The sequence below is a fragment of the Mesocricetus auratus genome, unplaced genomic scaffold, assembly GCF_017639785.1.
Source record: "Mesocricetus auratus isolate SY011 unplaced genomic scaffold, BCM_Maur_2.0 Super-Scaffold_6730, whole genome shotgun sequence".
NCBI lineage: Eukaryota > Metazoa > Chordata > Mammalia > Rodentia > Cricetidae > Mesocricetus > Mesocricetus auratus.
Window position 1 is genome coordinate 4,859,315 of NW_024429184.1, and position 21,592 is coordinate 4,880,906.

Sequence of the window (21,592 nt, forward strand, 5' to 3'; positions counted from 1 at the left end):
AAAAACCAAAGTAGCAGCCGGTGAGATGGCTCAGAGGGTACAGGTGCTTGCAGCTAAGGCTGATGGCCTGAGCTTGAACCCTGGACCTCACATGGTGGAAGGAGAAGGCTGATTCCTACAAGCTCACATGAGTGCCCACACACGGAACCGTTGAATGCATGAGTGGATACGTAAGTGCGGTTTAACTCAAGGGGACCGCTGCACAGACACTGGCCACCCATGGCGCTTCTCATTTTGATAGATGCACTTGGACTTGTCTGCATCACACACAGCTGTAGGTGAGGCATAGACAGCTGCCCGCCCTAACACTTCCTCCATTCTGCCCTGTGGTGACAAACTCCAGGAAGAGGGGACCGAAGGACGTGGGAGACGTGGCGGCATGGTAAGTGACATTGCATTTCTCCACGGTGACACGTGACTTCCCTGACTTCGGAAACCCAAGAAAGAGGCAGAGTACACACACAATGGAGTTACTCTCTGACTTTTCCTGTGCGACTGTTGCCCGTGGAAAGAGCAGCGTCTGCTGCTGTGGAATCGAATGGGACCCACAAGCACAAACGCTCCCTGTTTGCCCAGAGAGATCTCCCTGCCAGCAGCCTGGGTGGCTGTGGCAGTTTCCGCCCCTTCATAAACATCAAGACACAAAATAATGGCATGTTTAGTCTGAGTAATACATTAAGGAAATCAATTAGGCCCACATGCAACTTCCTAAGATTTTAATTACAGTACTTAGGGTACCACACTAGAGCAGTTTGTCAGGAACATAATTTGTTAATGAATAACAACTGACACAGTGAATTAGTTGGGATTGTAATTAGCCCTCGCTAGCCGTCCATTGGAACCCTGATCAAAAGCCGCTCAGTGAAGGAGGGGAAATCAGCTGTGAATGATAACCTCCCAGGCTTGATCTGGGCCCCCTCCATGCCAGGGTTCCCCGGAGGGGTCTGGGTGAGACTTTGTCAGCCTGTGAAGTCAGCTGGGACCCACTGAGAAGGACTGGCCTCCTGGAGGAGCCTCTTTGAAATGCAGAGTCATGGGCCCCACCCCACACCTGTTAAGTAACAGCCAGGATTTTAAGTTGTGACTTGTAAACACATTAATATTTGAGAAGCTCTGGCAGTGGCTTACAGTGAAGCAGGTCCTGCTCTCTTGACACAAGGTCTTACCTTGTAGCCCAGGCTGGGCAAGAGCTCGCAGGTCTTCCTGCCTCGGCTCCCAAGTGCTGAGATTGTAAACAAGTCTTTTGGTAACTTCTGACTTGCTCACTAAACACATGACCTTGGAGGGACGCTGTGTCAGTTTGAGCAAGCTAGAAAAATGAACAGAGAATGTATTTTTTAAGGAGAAAACAACAGAGATAATGAATTAACCAAATTCTATTAAGTTTCTTTTTTTTTTAAGGTTGCTAAGTGCCCCAATAATAAGTAACCTGATTATAATTACATCCCTGGGGAAGCACAGGATGTAGGCTCTGTGCCCTCCTGGGGCTGGGGGTCCTGGAGACAGCTGTGAGCTCTCATTCCTAGGCAAGGTGTTCATGTTTGCAACCATTCCAAAATCCAACATAGCTGAAAGTAGATTCATACTGATAAATTATGTTATATGTGAAACATAATTATAAATCATATTCTGAGTACTAACCCTTTGGACAACTTGTCATTGCGTTCTTGTCGTAATACAAAATGTTTTTGAAACCTGGCGGACTTTTTACACTTTATACTTCAGAACAGTCTGTGGTTTTACACTGCAGAATTCTCAAGTATCATCAGGTCCGTTAGTCTGAAAACAGTGCTGGGTGCTAGAATAGAGTGGGACCAGAGAGCAATGTGTGCACAAACACACACACACACACACACACACACACACACACACACACACACACACACTCCAACTTAACAGTGTTTTAAATAGGGTTACCACTTGGTGTTAGGCTTCTTCGTTGCTGTTGTAGGGTGTGTAAGGCCCATAAGCTGTGGGCTGGACACATCTGGGAGCCAGAGTCCTTTTTCACAGCCATGGAATGAGACTCAGTCATCTCTGATAAAGCATCTTTGCTCCCTAATGACTCTGCCCAACTCTACAGTGACGTGCCTAGAGTCCCCAGCACTTGATTTGGGGTCAATCAGGCCTTTTAAGTGGTCCATCGTGCTGCAGTTCCTCTGGTGTTTGTGGGGGGCTACTTCATATGGTCTTCGCTTTGTAATGATTATGCCTCACTTTGAGTCTGGGGCAGGGGAGAAGCAGGAAAACCAGGAGGCAAGAGGCTCTTGTCTGTATTCTTTATTCCTTTGCATGGGCTTAACGCTGGGGCATCAAGGAGGTGTTTTCTGTTTGACGACTGCAAACCAAAGAGGAAGTTACATGGCATGTCCTAGGTAATGCAATGACACAGGTTTGGAAGCAGACTCAGTGTGTGTCAGGTACCAATGCAGGAGAAAAGTTAAGGTGAAAGCAACGTCTTGTCAAACCTCCAGTCACGTGAAGGATACGGTGGGATCACAAGAGCAAGGATCTATATGAGATCTTTTCAGATTTCGTTGGGGAGTGCAGTTATTCTGTGAGTTCTTATCATACTGGAACAGGGGCTACCCACCCTTCCCTTCATCAATGGAACCATGTGGAGAGCAACCAGTGAAACACATAGGCCTTTTGTCTAACCCCCACCGCCGGGTCATCCAGCCCTCTAGGATGTCAGGAGATGAGAAATTTCCTTCTTGGGTCTGGGTCTTCACTCCGCATTTTCCCTGGGTAGAGAGGGTAGCTCATCCGTCAGCCCAAAGTAAGAGCATCTTGCATCTTGAGGGAGAGCTAGACTTGACGGAAGATAGGCCAGTGCTGCATTTCTAGACCACAGGGGTCTAGTGAGTTAGAGCTTTTGCCCAGGTCAAGGGTGTACAGCCTGTGGAAGCACCCTAACGTACTGTTCCAGGAAGAAGCTCCTTGAACGTCTTCGCATCTAGTCGTCTTACCAATCAGCTGGGATGTGTTTTCTGTTACCCTTCCCACTGCCTTTCTCCCCTTGCCCTGTTCCAACCTTGAGGGCATGGAGAGCAAGCGTGGGGGGCATGGAGGGGGGGTCACTCTTTACCCTGCTCCTGCTGTCATGTCAGATTCTCACTGGGAGGGAGCCGGAAGCCTCCTTTTCAAATAACGGGCACCCTCAAATACTGTTATACAAAAGCTGGTCTTTTCAATCACTCGGCGTATACACTGTGTTTGCGACCTCAAGTGCCTATTGGACATTTTATCAAAATGTGATCAGAAAATCATGACGTTTCCTGAGTTTTTCATAGTCTTTCAAAGTCTTCCGCCAAAGTTAGCTGTCAAATATTTTGGTAGGGTTTTTTTTTTTTTTCCATTTGCAGACAGGGGATTGCTTTGTAGCTCAGGCTGGCCTTGAACTCATGATGCCTTGCTGCACCTTCCCTGAAAGACAGGCATGACTCACTACATGCAGTTTCGAGTAATTTTTGCCTGGGTCTGTGGATGCCCAGGAGGCAAATACTCTGTACCCGTTGTTCAATTCACAGCATCAGAGTCAGTACTGAGAAGTATCAGGTGCTGAGCGATCGTTTCTCTTCCCGGCGGCTGCACAACCCGTGGCGCACACCCAGGTGCTTCTAGCTGCCCCCACTCGGTCTTGCCGGGGGAGCTCTTGAACAAATCGATCGCCCTTTCTTAGCTGCAAGTCTCATCCCCCAGTCTGTCTCCCCAGTTTTCAAAAAGCACTTCGATTTTAAAATTGTACTGAAAAAGAGGAAGAAAATGACTTTCCAAGGTCGGGCAGGTCACTGGGAAAGAAATAGATGTGTTCAGAGCCATGGTGTGAAACTTTGCCCATAAAAATCAAACCATCCTATTGCTGACACTCCCCCCCCCCCATTCAATGATGCTGCTTTCTTTGGGAGGATAGAGCACTTATTATTCAGACTCTGGGCAGGAGAGGGAAATGGCTGGGATCTGGAGATAAGGAGCAATTTACTACTGGTCAGCTGCCCTTGCCACCTCACAAGTACAGGTGTGAATGACAGTATTGTGGAGCTGGGGCAGCAGGCACAGAATGAGTTGTTTTGAGCTTCGTTTTTTTCCCTTTAATTCAGTGCCCTCAGCACCTTTGGACAAACCCCATCTATTTTCTTCTCACTCTGTGCCTCCCTCCTTGCTCAGCTGAAAATAACCTCCCACCTGGGCCCTTTGATCCAGGGCTCTCCCTTCATTCTCCTGAGTTCATCCTCTGCCCTACACTGTTCCTAAAGCTCAGCTCTGGGACCCTGTCAGAAGCTCTCATGATTCTCATGATCAAGGGCCAGCCGCAGAATCATGGCCCTCCAGGCTCTCTCTACCTTCCGATCTTTCCTGTTGCGCTTCTCTGAGCCAACCGATTTTGCCAATAGCCTGTGTGGGTAGGCAAATAGTTCCCCTCTCCCCGTGACACTTTGCTTCTTTCCTTGGAATAGGCCCTTTTCCAAGCTCTGCAAACTATTCTGTCTTAGACGCTTGAGAGCCCAGAGCTTGCTTTCCTGAATGAAGGGTTCCCCTAGTTTGCAGAGGAATGTGCAAAGAAAACTGAACAGGACTGTATACTGAAGCGAAGAATGGAGTGGTGTTTTCTGGGGTGAAGCAGGGTGTGTGTGAGGTTTCAGTTAGGCAAGAATGAGCACATTTTAGGCATGGTCTGGGCAACTGTATCTACAAGTCAACAGTAGGCATTGCGTAATTGAAAGTGTATTGAGAAGGTCTACCCTCTGTTAACTGTTCTTACCACAGGACAACAGAAAAGATTATGCGTACATAGATGATGTACCAGGCTAACCGCTGAGCACACTCGACTAGTGTATGCCGTTTAATTGTACAGTGAGAAAAAGCAGCACAGTTTCCATGTCTGATGTCTGGCTTCAGGACCAACCTCCAACATTCAAGAACTGTGTCGTTTTACGTAAGTTACCCATTTCTACAGTCCCTGCTCTATCAACTGAGCTAGCGAAGGCCTCGATAAGTTACCCGTTTCTTCGTTTTCCTCCTCTCCTTCTTCTGATTTAATTAAAAATATTATTTCATGTATTTTTTGTGTGTATGTTTGTGTTTGAGATGTGTGTATGTACATGCTATAGTACATGTGTAGAGAGGTTAGGATACAATTGTCTGGAGTTGGTTCTTTCCTTCCACCATGGGACCCAGAGATCAAACCTACTGAATCGTATCATAGGCCCAAAAAGGTTTAATTGATTTTAGAAATGTCTTTCATTCACAGAAAAATCAAAATAAAGACACAGAGATCTCCTGTATATGAATCGTGTCCCCATTGTCCACATAACCTAGCACAGACATTTGTCAGAGTCACAACACATCAATGCCACTGAAAGCCCATAGTTCTTGTTGAGATTTGCTTTGATCTGGTACATTACATAACGCTCAGTATCACACCAGAGATGGATGCTTCTTTACCATGAGCTTAGGATTTGATGATAACAACTGTCTCTCTGGGCCTGCCTATAGGTAGACAGACTGACTGTAGCAATACGAGTGAAATGAATGGTGTCAGGTTAGGGACCCGCTGTGAGAACAAGTCCAAGCCCAAATACCAGAATGAGTGGGGATTGATCAGCAAGGAGTGTGATGAAGGCATCGGCGATAGTGAGCATCCAAGGGAAGATGAGTTATTAAGGGTGTGGTGGTCAGAATGAAAATGGCCCCATAGACTCCTAGGGAGTGGCATTATTGGAGGTGTGGCCCTGTTGGAGTTGGTGTGGTCTTCTTGTTGGAGGAAGTGTGTCACAGCGGGTGGGCTTTGAGGTCTCAGAAGCTCAAACCAGACCCAGTGTCACTTGCCCTTCCTGCTGCCTGTGGATCCAGATGTAAAACTCTCAGCTACTTCTCCCGCATCAGGTCTGCCCATGTACCACCAGGCTTCCTGCCACAAGGACAATGGAACTCAACCTCTGAACTGTAAGCCAGCCCCAATTCAATGTTTTCCTTTATAAGAGTGGCTGTGGTCATGGTGTCTCTTCACAGCAATAAAAACCCCAAGAAGAAGGGTAACCAGATTCTTGCTAAAAATGGCCAAATTGGGGAGGGAGATCTTTGCTCTGTCTTCTTGCTGCAATAAGCACAGAGGATCAAATATCCCAAGTATGTGAAATTTCTCCCAACCAGCAACAAGCCATCAGTTTTCTCTAGGACAGCGCAGCTCTGACACCGTCTACCTGGAGACAGTGTCGGATCCCATGGGTTCAGTCCCAAAGACTGCCTGTCATTTGTTGTTTATTTTTTTTTTCTACTCTTTTGGGAGTGCCTGCCACCCAGCGCTCCCAAATAAATACACACGGAGACTTACTCTTAATTGCAAATGCCCAGTCTTGCCAGCTTTTCTTAACTTAAATCATCATACCTACCGTCTGCCTCTGGCCTTTCCCTTTCCTTACTTCTGTAATCTTAACTGTGGTTCTTGCTCCGTGGCTGTGTGCCTCAGTGCTGGCCCCTTCTTGCTCCTTGATTCCTCTTGCTTTTCCTCCTGTCTATTCTCTCTGCATGCCGGCCCCGCCTCTCCTTTCTCCTGCCATTCTGTTCTTCATTAGACCATCAGGTGCTCTAGGCAGGCAAAGTAACCCAGCTTCACAGAGTTAAACGAATGCAACACAAAAGAACACAACATGCCGGGTGTTTAATCCCAGCACTCGCGAGGTGGAGGCAGGGGGAATCTGTGAGTTCAATACCAGCCTGGTCTACAAGAGCTAGTTCCAGGACAGCCTCCAAAGCCACAGAGAAACCCTGTCTTCAAAAACAAAACAAACAAACAAACAAAACCCCCAAAACAAACAAACAAAAAAAACCAGAACACAACATATCTTTGCATCGTTTAACAAATTATTTCATGGCATAAACAAATGCAACACATCTTAAACGAATATCCCATGACAGCTGCTCCCTTCTGCTTTGGAGCTGACAATTGCAAGCCCTGGGATTTTGCAAGCCCTGTGCCGTTACCAGGGTTCCCATAATCCTTTCCTTGGGTTTGATTACTTGCTTGAGCAGCTCATAGAATTCAGGGAAACATTTATAGGATTTGGTTCATTACAAAGGACGGAGGTGAAGAGGTGTTCAGGGGAGGAGGGGGCAGGAAATGGAGCGTTCATGACCTGTTGGGAATGCCAGCCCACATGTCTGGCTATCTGAAGCTCTCTAAACCCCATCTGAGTTCTTACGGAGGCTTCAATCTGCAGACATGATTGATCAAATTTCTAGCCATTGACAGCCAACATATTCCTCAGCCCCATTCCCGTCAATGAGGTTTGAGGAGGGGGCTCAAAGCCCTGGTCCTTTAGTCCTGTGGTGGTCTCTCTGGTTGGTAGTCAGCATCCATGCCAAGGTTATCTGGGGGGCTGCGTGAATCGGATTTATTGGCTTACCAAAGACATCATACACAAGAGTCTAAAGATTTTAGGAGTTCTGTGCCAAGAAATTGAAGCAAATACGGAATATGTGTTTTATAACATTGCACAGACCCTGAAGACAAGCCAGAGATCTCCAGTGCGTCACAAAGGGAGGGGATAAGTAACACAGTCAGCTACCAAAGATGTCGAGTTATAAAGTGACAGCAGCTCTCATTATGCCAGTCTGTCAGAATTCTTGCTAAAACAGGGTGAGGTACCTGGGAGAGGGTGGCAGGGGATGGGGTGCTGAGGGAACGAGCTGGATACTCAGAAGATCTTAGCTAAACTCTGGTTAAAGACCGTCATTGACCTGTCCCTCACCTCCCTCTCTCCCTTTGAATGAGACGGTGCTTTATTCCTTATTTCAAAGGTGCCTGCAGGGGCTGGGGAGATGGCTCAGCAGTTAAGAGCATTTGCTGCTCTTCCAGAAGAACCAAGTTTGGGAGCCAGATCCCGTACGGGGCAGCTCACAACTGCCTGTAAGTCCAGCTACAGAGAGGATCCAGCAGGCTCTTCTGCTTCCATGGGTACCTGCACACATGTGGCATGCAAAGAAAGACACACACAAATAAATAGCAACAAATAAATAACAATCACAAAAATAATTATGATGATCCATTGTACAAAGTTCTGAGCTTATTCTTAACTGTTTTTTTTTTGCAGTTAATTTTTAAGGCTAGCACATGAAGTGATGGTTTTCATTGTGGCAACTTCATATATACATACATACCATTATATTTTATTCTCATTCATTTCCCTCCATAACCATGCTTTCTCTCCCCTCCAACTACTTCCCTTTCTTAGTTTTGTTTTGTTTTTCAAGACAGGGTTTCTCTGTGTAGCTCTGTAGACCAGGCTGTCCTCGAACTCACAGAGATCCTCCCGCCTTTGCCTTCCCAGTGCTGGGATTAAAGGTGTGTGCCACCAACGCCTGACCAACTACTTCCCTTTCTTATACTAGTTAGTCCTATTCTGTTTCCTTTGGTCTGTTTTTATGAGACATGCTCTCCTTACATAGCCCTGGCTGTCCTGAAACTCACTCTGTAGACCAGGATGCCTACAAATTCACAGAGACCCTCCTGCCTCTGCCTTCTGAGTGCTGGGATTAAAAGTGTGTGCCACACTGCCTATCTATGTTTGTTTTAATACATATCTTCTGTCACTGACCAGAGGGATGGCATTTGCCACCAAGCACGGAGAGCCTGAGCTCCATCCCTGGAACTCATATAGTGGAAGACAAGAACCCTGCCCCCCCCACTTGTTCCATGGCACACGTATCTTCCCCTCTGTATACATACATGAAATAAACACACAAATAAACAAGCGTAAGGAAGACACCTGGATTCATAGCATCTGCGGTACTTGATACTCCCGTGGAAATCCAGATCATTGTGGATTCCTTTGCAATCAGATGACCTCCGAGGTTACTTTCAAGTTTGTCCTAAGGTTTAGTTGCTGGCATAGGTGGTAACTGGGAGCTCCCACTTGGCCTATTGGGTCTTCCCACCCACATCTAATAAACATCAGGTTTACAAATACAATTATTGTTTTTCTCTCTTGCTCCACACATCTTCCGAATCCAGTTGTGATTTGGGGTGAACAGCAAAGCCCGAGACCCGATCACAAGAGTCAGGCCACAGGATGCCATGAGCAAGAGGAACTCTACTAGGCCAGATTTATGTGTTTCTTTTGATTTTTGTGGGACATCTTTAGGAATCTAGGCTTTGGAGCGAGGCACTACTTAGAGACCCTTGGCAGTGACCATTATATAACCAGAAATGCTTCAATAAGTGTCCAGGTTATCTGCTTTTTATTTTGACCATCTCTGCTTTAAATCTATCCATCACCATGTCTTGTCTGAACCTGTTTAATGGTCTCCCAGGGTTTTCTTGCTTCCCAATATGCATCTCTATAGCTTATTGCCTAAGAAATAGCCAGAGTGGTCCTTTTAAGACTATATCACGCCATGCAATTCTTCTACTTAGGACGAACTCACGGCATACTTCCGAACACTCCTACCTGATCTGGATGGTGCCGCATCGTTTGGCTCTGGGCTCAGGTTCCATACTGTCTCCTACTGCCCATTGTAGCCCCCTCCCTCCGTGTCCCTGCTTCCTCTCACAAACCCGGCACTCCGTGGTCTCTTAAATGGTATTACCGCGTCAATTTTGCATGAGAATCTCTTCATCCAGGATCCAAGTAGAAAGCCACATGTCACCCCTCTCTGGGTGTTATAATGAGATTTCATTTATCCCGTGGTTTTTTTTTTTCTATTTCTTTTTCTCATGCACTTAAACTTTTATTGACTTTTACTCCTATACACTTGTCACTCTGCTGGCTGCTAAGGGCACACAAATTAATATGACTAAGTCGCTCTCTCCAAGGTCCTCAGCTGAGGAAAAGAGGCAGAAAAATAATCTCAAACACCTCAGGATATTTATGGCACAATGCAAAAGTGAGCTGCCATGGAGGGCTCACGGGGACACAGAGGACATGGCCATTAATAACCGTGCCTGGGGAAATCAAGGAAGGTTTCGGAGAGCAACTGGCTGCCTGGGTAACTGGAGTGGAGGATCCTTGTTTCCAAACGGACACACCGAAACAAATAACACTGTTCTATTTAAGACCGAGTGGAAGTAACCCTGGTTTGGCGGTCATTTTATATATCCGGTGTTGATTCCTATACCTTCTTATTCAGTAAGGGCCACTTTCTGCTTCGTTTACTTAGCAACAAAATTGATTTTCAGTGTGTACCGTCAGGGGACTGAGATCTTTGAGTGGAGTGGGAGTGGACATCCAGAGGTCTTGGTGATGGAGCTGACCCGTTTTTCAGCCCTTGAAAGGGTGAGCAGGTATCTTCGCTCCTGGGTAGGAGGCCACCTTCTAATTGCCCCTTGTGTTTCCCAGGAAGGTGAATATCTTCCTAGTCAATCTTTGCAGAGAAACAAGGAAGAGAGGAGACACGCACATTCTCAATTTTCATGCCCCAGTTAATACGATCGTAACAACTACCGGTGTTTATCTTCCGTGTCAATGTTTTTCCATCTAGCCATCATCAGGATGGATAATCGTGCATTTGCTTCCAGGTCATTTGTTATGCGTGTTTGTTTTGGTTACATTTCTGAAAGTTCTATGAAAGAGAAATTTTCTGTGGTTCACTGCTCTCCCTTCATAGTGAGCACTTGGTGTATAGTTGACGCTCTCTCTCTCTCTCTCTCTCTCTCTCTCATCTATCTGTTGGGGAAGTCTTATGCTAATAAAGCACTGTCTGGCCAATAGGAATCTAGATAGGTGGGGCTAGGAATCCAGGAGGATTCTGGGTAGGAGAAACACAGGAGAGTCAACATGTAACGCCAGGTAGGAGCCCGGAAACTTCTCCAGTAAGAGACATACTTAGATTAACAATTATGAGGTAACTACTTAAGTCAGAGCTAGCCAGTAAGAAACAAGCAAGGCCAACAGCTTCATAATTAATATAGCCTCCTGTGTGTTTATTTGGGACTGATGCGGATCTGGAACCAGGCAGGCGAGAAGGCTCCTCTCAAGGAAAGCTTCTCTTAACATCTGTCTATGTCTGTCTGTCTGTCTATCTGTCTATCTATCTATCTATTCCATGAGTGAGTAAATGAATGAATGAATTGTCTTGATCATTCAAATAAAATACGAAAAGAAGGTATTGGATGAGTTCACAAAAATTAAAGACTAATCGGCTCCTCCAAGGACAAACCAGCATGTGGTGGAGTTCGCAAAGATGTTTCAGTTGGGTGGGTCCTCCAGTCCCTAACCATTCTCATATTCTCCTCCAAAGGGATAATTTAAACTAGACTCCTGGGCCTGGAGGTACTCAAGAGTATAGGTCATAGAAACACTCTTTATTTGTTCACTTAGCAAAAAATTCTTTGCTTCTCACAGGAGAGAAGTGTTGACCGGATCCAGCTTCCATAGACTATGTTCAGTGTTACTGCATTCATTCAAGAAGAACATTCTTCTTACAGCTATTATTGTTGTTACTGTTATGTCTGTGCATGTGTAGCGCGTGGCACATTTGCGGAAGTCAGAGGACAACTTTCAGGAGCTGGTTCTGTCTACAGTGGGTACTGGGGATCAAACTCAGGTTGTCAGGGTTTTGGGGCAAGACCTACAAATGGTGTTGGAGAATGACCCAGGGCATGCACATGCTAAGCACACGCTGTTACACTGAGCTATGCCCCCAGAAGTTCCTTAAATTACAATTTGAAGACAAATCATTTAAGAGGAAGTTCAAACCTGGTGACTAGACTATTGAGCAGATGGTGCACGTTGGGCACTTGGATTTTTACTACTCTGGTTCTCAAGCTCCATCTGCCCTTCTGGTGGGTGACGCTGCTCAAAGCCTCCACTACTAGAAAGGACCAATGGCCCCAGGTGGGACCCCTGCAAGTCTTCTTGGTGGTTTCTCATTCCAGTGTAATAAACTAATAAACTGACTTGACACCCCTTGATTGTGCACAGTCTTAAGTTCTTTGATTAGAAATCACAGCTGAAAAAACGTTGGTTCCTTTCAATGATAGACCACTAGGAACAAAGTTAAAGGTCATGGTGTGATAGACAGATGGGCCTCAGGATTTCTGACACCCTAGAGGTCAAATCATGTAACACACACACACACACACACACACACACACACACACACACACACACACACACACACACATGTACACCCGGAACTGAACTCAATGCACTACCCAAAGTTGCTTGGGGCAAAGCTGCCAGTGTGAATGAGGACCCGACCTGACGGATACTTTGATTTCAGCTTGTGAGCACTGTAAAGAGGACCCAATTGCTCAGGCTTAGATTCCTGAGGTATGGAGGATGTCAAATAGTAAGTTTGTGGGTTTCTTCTTCTTCTTCTTCTTCTTCTTCTTCTTCTTCTTCTTCTTCTTCTTCTTCTTCTTCTTCTTCTTCTTCTTCTTCTTCTTCTTCTTCTTCTTCTTCCTCCTCCTCCTCCTCCTCCTCCTCCTCCTCCTCCTCCTCCTCCTCCTCCTCCTCCTTCCCCTTCTCCTTCCTCTTCCTCTTCTCCTCCTTCTCCTTCTTCTTCGAGATGAGTTTTCAGTATCAGCTCAGACTGGCCTCGAACTTGTGACTGTTCTGACTCAGCTTCCTGAGTCAGACTGGGACTATATGTATGTGTTACCATGCCTGCACTGCCTCGTGGTGCCTTGAAACATCTATCTTTGAGAATGTGCTATATAGGAACAAATAATTATGTTTTAAAATGAATACAATTGGTCCATTGCAGCTAGGGAGGTAAAAATAAAGGATCTGTATCAGTACAGAAGCTACAGAATTTTAACTACGTCAGGGGATTCTATGGGGAGATCAGTGATTAGGGTTTAGATGCTGTTAGAGTTGGGGTTGTTCTGTGACTGAGAATCTCTCATACCATTTTACCTAAGGTGGGCGGGGGATGGGGGATGTCAGACGCGGCTGAAGGAGAAAGCATGGAGAAGTACCAGATACCATTTGAGGTTTGGATACTGCTCTTTGTGCTCAGACACGAATCCAGAGAAGTCTTGACTTTCGTCTCAATTCATAACTGCCAGAGAGGCCTTGTGCAAGTTCAACAGCAGAGTTCCATGGGCTTGCTCTGAGAACTGGATCAGCCTTAAGTGACAGTCATCAGGGGCTTCTCCAGTGTGGGGTGGGTGGCAGAGAACTATTGTTACACCCCAACAGGTTTCGAGTAACTCTATGAAAGAATTCTACCATATGTATAAATATTTGCCAAAAAATGCTTGTAGTTTTTTCCCTCTTTTTGGGGTCCACCACCAGCCCCCAAATAAATACATAGGGACTTATTCTTACTTATAAGTGCCTGGCCTTAGCTTGGCTTGTTTCTAGCCGGCTTTTCTTAACTTAAATTTTCCCATCTACCTTTTGCCTCTTCTCTTCTCTATATCTTTCTTTCTTACTCCATCGCTGGCTGGGTGTCTGGGTGTCTGGGTGTCTGGGTGACTGGGTGTCTGGGTGGCTGGGTGTCTGGGTGTCTGGGTGACTGGGTGGCTGGGAGGCTGGGTGGCTGGGTGGCTGTCCCCTGGTGCCCTCCTCCCCTTATCCTTTTATCACTCCTCCTTCTCTTTTTTTCTCCGTCTGTTTATTCTCCCTGCCTGGCCGCCCCGCCTATTTCTCTCTCCTGCCTCAATATTGGTCAACCAGGTGTTTTAGACAGGCAAAGTAACACAACTTTACAGAGTTAAACAAATGTAACATAAAAGAATGCAACACATCTTTGCATCATTAATCAAATCCCACAGCATAAGAGAACACCTCTTTAACTAATCTTTAACTATTATTTCACAACAAATGCTTAGCAAGTTGGGACAAGGCTTGAGAAGGTCTGCTATGAGGTGCTCAACCTGTGTGTCATATCCAAGGTTCATTCAGGGTGCAGGACAAACACATGGTCATCTCTCAAGCCTACATTAGGTAACCAAACCCTTTGACAATTAGTAACCAAATGTGGGCTCTTTTAAGAACCTCAGGACAATCAGTCCTTAATAAAATAGCTGCAGTAATATCTCCTTTTTAAATTTATTTTGTGTATTTGTGTATGTCTGGATACATTTACTTCATATAAGTGGGTTTCTGGGATACATGCATGTCACATGTGTGGGTTTCTGAGGAGGCCAGTAGAAGGTGCTGAATTCCTTGAAGCTGGCTTATAGGCAATTGTGGGCTGCTCAGTGTGGGTGCTGGGAACTAAACTCAGCTCCTCTAATTATATTTCCAATATAATATCTTCTTCCTTCCAGGTTCATGCAAGGTAGGAAGCATCTCCAATACACATTGATTATAGAGCTGATTTGCATTGATGTAGATCAACCATTTGCTACAGTTTTGATTGATTGAAGTAGTATAATAAAGACCAGGCAGTATCTCCCTTTCATTAGTAAATATTTATGTCCGGGTGAAGGTTGAGCTATGCTCTCTCTATGCAGTCCTGTCTTTCTTGGAACTCACTCTCTAGACCAAGCTGAGCTCAAACTTACAGAGATTTTCCTGCTTCTGCCTACCAAGTGTTAGGATGAAAGGCCTACGCCACCATGTCCGGTTCATATCAATATTAAAATGCCATCTAACAGCCTTTGAACCTTGCATCTTCAAGTACACTGACAGTTTCTGGCCTAGACCTTCATCCTGTGGGTTTCTTCTTGGTCATGCATTAGAACCAACTGGAGGGAACGCTTAAAGTCAGTGATGTTGGTGCTGTGCCTGCAGACTAAGGATGTCAAAATCTCCAGAGGTGGGGTCCAGGCATCAGTATTTTTTAAAAGTTCCTGTATCCGTTACTTTGCTCATTACTGTGAAAAAGACCTGGAAGAAACAACTTCAGGGAACAGGGACTTATCCCAGCTCACAGTTTAAGGGGATACGGTCCGTTGTGTCGAGAAGGCGTGGTGGTGGAAACAGTTCACGGCTGTGGTAACAGGAGCATTCAGCGACTGGTTATATCATATCTGCAGTTAGGAAGAAGAAACCTTGGGCTAGAAGCAGAGCTGACTTGTAACTCATAAGCTCCGCCCCTCCAGCATTCCCTGCAACCCTCTTCCTCCAGCTAAATTCCATCTCCTAAAGGCATCACAACCTCCCACAACATCACCACCAGCTAGGAACCAAGCGTCCAAACATATGGGCCTGTTGGGGACTTTTTACACTGAAACAGTAATAGTCCCCTAGGTGGCTTTAGCCTATAGCCTACATTAAGAACGACAGCTTAACCCAAAACGTCATTAGTATTACATACTCTGTGCTGAGGTTTTTGTGAAAGAAATTATGCGTATCTTAGATTAGGGTTATCTGGAGGAGCACTTAAAACAAACAAACACAGCCCTCAGGAGGCAGAGGCAGGGAGATAGATGTTTGTGAGTTCAAGGCAATCCTGGTCTACACAGTGAGACTCCATCACAGACAAACAAACTCAACAAACCACACACACACACACACACACACACACACACACACACACACACACACACACACACACACACAAATATCAGAATCTCTTCCTGAGCCCAGGGATCTTACACATGTCTAGGTGGTTCTAACGTGCAATTGGAGTGAGGGACCATTGTAACGGAGATGCATGGTCCCAATAGCAGGAAGAGAACAGTTTCCCTGGCTCTTCTCTTGAGTGATGCGGAGGGGGTGGGGTGACCTATGCCAAGAAAACTTGTAGTGGGTCTATTTCTGTTCCTCAGGCTTCCGGCACACTGGCTCCCGGGGTCACTAGGCTGTCTCCAGTACCAACACCCTATCTCCTCAAACTTTCTTTCCTCAAGTTTCACCCTCTCCTCTCACACCTCTTTTAATATCACAAGCACCTGTCTGTAGCTCCTTAAAACCTACCAGGTTCTCAGGGGACCTTCTGGTGGGCGGGTGTGACGGTTAATTTCAACGGGGCTGGGAGGAGGAATGGTAAGCCAGATCCTGGAGGGCCATTTCTGCACGTGACTGTGAGGTTGGTTCCAGAGAAACTGGTATTTGACTCCACATAGTGAGTGGAGGTAGCCCTCATCCATGCGGGTAGGCATCACTCAGTCTGTGAGGGACAAAGCAGAGGGGGGAAAAGGCCTAATCAGGGTTATTATTTTTCTTTTTTCCCCAAAGATAGGTTTTCTCTGTGCAGCCCTGGCTGTCCTGGAATTCACTCTGTAGACCAGCCTGGCCCCGAACCCAGAGATCCCCCTTCCTCTGCCTCCCAAGTGCTGGGATTAAAGGCATGTGCCACCACCAGGACCATCGCCACCACCGCTGGGCTTTTATTGTCTTCTTGAGTGGAGACATCATCTTCTGCTACCCTTGCAGATCAGAATTCCCGGTTCCCAGGTCTTTGGGTTTCCAGCCACACGAACCAGCAAAGATAATAAATGGACACAGTAACAACAAAAAGACACAAGGCCAGCTAGTTTATTTTCTAAATGGATTGGAGTATAGAGTGTAGGCCTGTGTTATTAGGTCATCCAATCCGGAAGGTTTACTCTGAGGCAAGAATATCTCAAAGTTTTGACAAATGACTTAGAAGTTTTCCAACATCCATGGCATTCTGGGTGCTGTCCTGTTTCGGGCATTGTAGGGCAATTGTCCTACACCTAGACAGTGACTTCTGCTACCCTTGTCCTAGTCACAATGGCAATACTGTAAGACCCACCCCCACACCACATATCTAAATCTCTACAGTTCTCTGATAAACGCGGAGGTCACAGAGCTCTTGACCCCAATACGCTGCTCCAAAGGTGTTGCTGGTCCTCTGGGTTTTGACAATCTGACTTTTGAAATGTTCTGCTAATACAAGGCAGATATTTTTTTTTTTTTGGCTGGTTTGCATTTCGTCACTGAAACATTATTTCTAATATCTCTTACACTAATTAATGAGACGGGCGTGCAGCTTCAGCTTCGTACAGAGCTTCAGCTGGTGGTATTTAAAGCAACCACTCGTGTTTGGTGCTGTGCGCCTGGAGAGTTGGCTCCTGATTAGCGGCTTTCAAATGCTAACCAGCCACCACTGGGATGTGGATTCCTGATTAGGGCGCTTCAGAGATGAGTTTAATTCTTCCTAGGTTACGGGTTACCGTTTGTTTCTACCGAGATCCTGCTACCTCTGCTAAAATGTATTCTTGTAAGTGACAGATAAGAGCCTAAACCTCACTAAGTACACTAAGTGTGGTCTGGGTCCGGTGGAGGATTCCACAGGATATTTGGGAAAGCCTTAGAAAACACATAGAATGTCTACCTGTCCCAGTTTGCCAGGACTGAGGGGTGTCCTAAGACACGGAGTTTTCACTACAAAGCAGGAGAGAATGCCCAGGTCAAGGAGTAGATACCCTGACAGTGACTCTGCCTTCGGAAGACTATGTTAAGGAGCCAGGAAAAGTTAAGAGGGGTTGCTTGTGAAAATGTTAAGTCTCTAAGGAAGTTACAGAATTGGCAATGGGGGGTATGTTGAATGCCTCTTGGTATAGTCACTAATGGAAGCATTACAGCTCTGAACAGCCCATGTCAAGACACCATAGGCTGAGCTAAGTGACACCAATGTGTTCCCCCTGCGGCTGCTCTATGAGCACTGGCTGCTCCTTCAGAGACCCCGTGGTAGAGTCCCAGCCCCCATTTGGTGGGTCACAACCTTCTGTGACGCCGGTTCCAGGGAATCTGGTCTTCTGACACACATGAAGGCAAAACACCCATCCACACAACATAAACTTAAGTTAGAAACAGACACAAATCCGGCAGGACAAGGCCTCCCCCTTACAAACTCATTGGGTCACTTCCTTCCTTCAGATCTAATCACAGCAGGGGTTATGACTTCAGCATACAAACTGGGAAGTGGGGTACAGTCTGCAGCCTTCTCTGTGGCCACTGGGAAAGAGAAACGCGTTCACAAGGAACTTGTAATTGGGGTACAGATTCCTGCTTGACTTTTAACGACAACAGCGTGGATCACCGTACATAGGTTGGAGACGCTTCTCTGCAGTGGTTGGCTGTTAGTGCCGTGAATTATAACTGGGCACAGGGCTGACAGTGATTACTGGGTGCTCGGCCCTGAATGGGACTTCTGTGTTAATCCCTAACCCAAAGCTCAGGGTGCAAGAGGAGGCAGAAAGGATGTTGGATCTGGAGTTTGGGGAGGAGTGCTGAGAAATGCTGTCTCCTGGACACGGATGAGATCACTGCATCCATGAACTCACTGTAGCCATGGTTACCGGGGAGGGGTGTTGTGAAACGCTGTCTCCTAGACAGGATGAGATCACTGCACCCATGAACTCTCTGCAGCCATGGTTACCAGCATGGAATCAAGCCGCCAAGATCAGCCCTCACTTCAGCAGGCAGCACTGATGGGCCCCGGTGAGCTACAGAAGCAAAAAGGAGCAGACGTGAAGTGGGGGGTGGGTTATGTTGGGGGGACTTGGGAGGTGGTTATGTTGGGGGCTGTGGGGGTGGGAGAGAGGAAAACTGGGGCACGTGTTTAAGGCACATTGTTCACATGAATGAAACTGTCCGTAAATAAAGAAAAGACATTCCAATTTTAACAAGAGGAATTGGGAAAACTCACACACGTCCACAGGACGACTAGAAGACTTGTGGGGGAGACTTGCTGCGTGTTAGTAAGGGAGGTGACGTTTAGATTCTTCACCCTTTCTGTAGTTTTCAGTACTTTTTAAAATCTCAAACTTTGAAACATCGACATAGAATACATTTTAATTAAGAGAACTGCGTTTTAAAAATACAGCTCTCTCTAGGCGTTGTGGTGCATGTCTTTAACTGCAGCCCTCATGGGACAGAGGCAGGCAGGTCTCTCTGAGTCAGCTTGGTCTACGCAGGGAGTCCAAGATCCCATCCACAAACAAACAAACAAACAAACAAACTCAAGCTCTCCATAGATCACTGCCACTCCAGGGTACGGCATGTAGGAGAGGAAAAATAGAGCCTAAATTGTTGGCAGGTGGGCAAATTTATGTTCTCGTAAGTTGGAGTTGCAGGAGCCTTTGGCAACTTGACCAATTAAGCATCATTCCCTATGGAAACAGTCAATGTGTAAGCAGCTAGTATCCAGAGACACCCATCTGAGGACCCCAAGTTGCTTTTGAGCTCCATCACAGGCTGAGGGCAGCCGTGAAGAGTGACGCTGGACATAGCGTGGGCTTCAGAACACACTGTCAAGGCCCAGTCTTGGCAGGGCAGAAGTGAGGGGTGCCACCAGCCTCTATCCCCTGCTACTTCTGAGCAGAGCAGTGGCCGGAACAGGAAAGGAGTGTCTACTTGACTTCAGGAAAAGAGTGTCTACTTGACTTCGTGCGTTAGATCTGGTTTGGGTGCCTTTAGTTGCTAGAAGAATCTGCATGGCAAAAGTCAGCAGTTAGACAGCCACTCTCTCTTTCCCGTCTTCCACAAAAGGACATAAGGCACACTCGGGAGGGGCATGGATGCTGAGTGTGTTGACACTCTCAAATCCGAGCAGATTGTGAAGAAGATGGCGGTGGTGTCCGTGTAGCTTCACGATGAATGGAAACTCTCCATCTATCTCTGAGAGAACCAGCCCCAAGTTCAGCACCATCTCTCTTTGCTTTTGAGATTCAGTCCTTAAGCTCTTTCTCTTTTCTCTCTGGAAATGCGGCTCTATCTTACCCCACCCTACACAGCTTAGGGATTGAACGGCTTGGGTGATGCACACACACACACACACACACACACACACGGAAGCTGGGATCAGACAGGCCCCCGTACTTCGATGGAGACACACCAGCAGTCCAGAAACTCAAGGGGTCTATGGTATACAGCTTGGGGGAGGTGTGTTCGCTAATCGTGGTGGTGGTGGGGGAGCCTCTCTAGTTTCAAGCTGCCGTCACCGGAGGAGGAAGCTCTGACTGATACTTTACACACTGTCCAGACATCCTTTCTCCCATCTGGGCATGGCCGGCCCTGCCATTCTGCTGAGCCCGACCGAACACCTCAACATTCCCATGTCCCTGCCATGGCCGTGCTCACGTCCTGAATGCTTGCTCATGTAGTGATTATATTTGCTCCCTCCAGCTTCCCGGACTTGTAGGGGCTGCCAGCGCAGACTCCGGAGCGTGGATTCTCCGGGTCTTATTGTTCCCTCCAGAGGAGCTCTTGCTGTGTCTCTGAAACCTGCCTTGTGTATCACTTTCTCATCACCTGGGACTTACCTACTCTCGTGACCCCTGCCTCTGACATCTCTGGTGACCCTGGTTTCGTTTGTCACCTCCGTGTCCTTCTCAGGTTATGGGTTGCGAGGGCAGAGGCTCTCTTTTTCTGCTTGTGTGTGTGTGTGTGTGTGTGTGTGTGTGTGTGTGTGTGTCTCGGTAATGCACATGTACGTGTAAGTCGGCAGCCAACCTCAGGCATCATTCCTCTGGACATCAGCCACTTTCGTTTTGTGAGACAGGGTCTCTCATTTGGCCTGGGACACAAAAATTAGCCAACAGGCCTCAGAGAAGTGTCTGTCTCCATCTTCCCGGAGGTGGGATTACAAGTGCATGCCACCATGCCCACCTCTTTTTTTTTTTTTAATGTAGGTCCTCGTGGTTACAGAACAAACATCTTACCCATTGACCCATCACTTCAGCCCAGGAAAAAGGTTCCTCAAGGCCCAACGTAAGCTTCTGGAATTTATAGCCACAGAGCTCGAACCCAGATGTGGCCTGCGTTCCCCCAGGGTATGGAAAGCAATCTTAGCATCTTACCCGCTGATCCAGACCTCGAGCCAATCACGTGGCGTGTTCAGATGCTACAAGACTCTTCAGGACCCACAGTCATGTATTGTTTCGATCCCACTCCCTTCCCTTCTGCTGCTGAAGAAGGCACTGAAATACCCCACCCTCTCTCCCCCTCCTCAAAATAAATACTCCGCAACGTTCTGAAAATCTCCAGCAATTAGCTGGTACCATCACCTCTGATTAGCCACCGGCAAACGCGGTGGAGATAATAAAGCTTACCAGGAGGCAAGCATGAATAAACAGCAGCCTCTCAGTCTACTGGGGAAGTGGCCCTGGTGAGCCATTTAATAGTCACCATAACGGGATTGTGCAGGTTTTCTGTACACACACCACAGAGAACGTATTAAGTGTGCCTGAGCCATGAGAGAGCCTTAATGATTAATTTGCCATATGCTACTGGAAAACAATCTCAGTTTTTGACATACAGCACACATCTACATTTTCCCTTATTAATAAAACCATCAAGAAAATGTACTTTTCTTTCCATCTCACTAATGACTCCTGCAAACTCAGGCAGACGCCCAGGGACTGATCTTCTTTTTTTTTTTTTTTTAATTATATCTAAGTTCCCATGGACAATAGAACACACCTATTTACTCTCTTATTGTATATTTGATTTCAATTGTTGCTGATTGCTTTTTAATCATTTTTATTGGCTATTCCATGGTGACATCACAGGGAAGATAATTGTTATTCCTTTTTATTTACAGAGAAAAATGTCACTGGTGGGTTAAATGACATACCTGCAATTTGAGCTGAGGGGCTTTTGATAAGAGGCCAGCCCGTAAGTTCCCAGAAACACAGGAAGATCCCCTAAACCAACCGGTCTCCTTCTAAACAAAACCTGAATTTCCCTGGCACTCAACTTCCTGTTCTGTAAAATGGGCTTAT

At 46.5% G+C, this 21,592-nt stretch overlaps 1 long non-coding RNA gene across 1 annotated transcript; it reads left to right on the top strand.

Moving 5' to 3' along the window:
- The first annotated feature begins 18,185 nt into the window (after positions 1-18,185).
- On the top strand, positions 18,186-20,937 carry LOC121138926. The gene is made up of 2 exons (XR_005875783.1): positions 18,186-18,308; positions 20,501-20,937. It is a non-coding gene; the product is annotated as an uncharacterized LOC121138926 (long non-coding RNA).
- Positions 20,938-21,592: the final 655 nt, after the last annotated feature.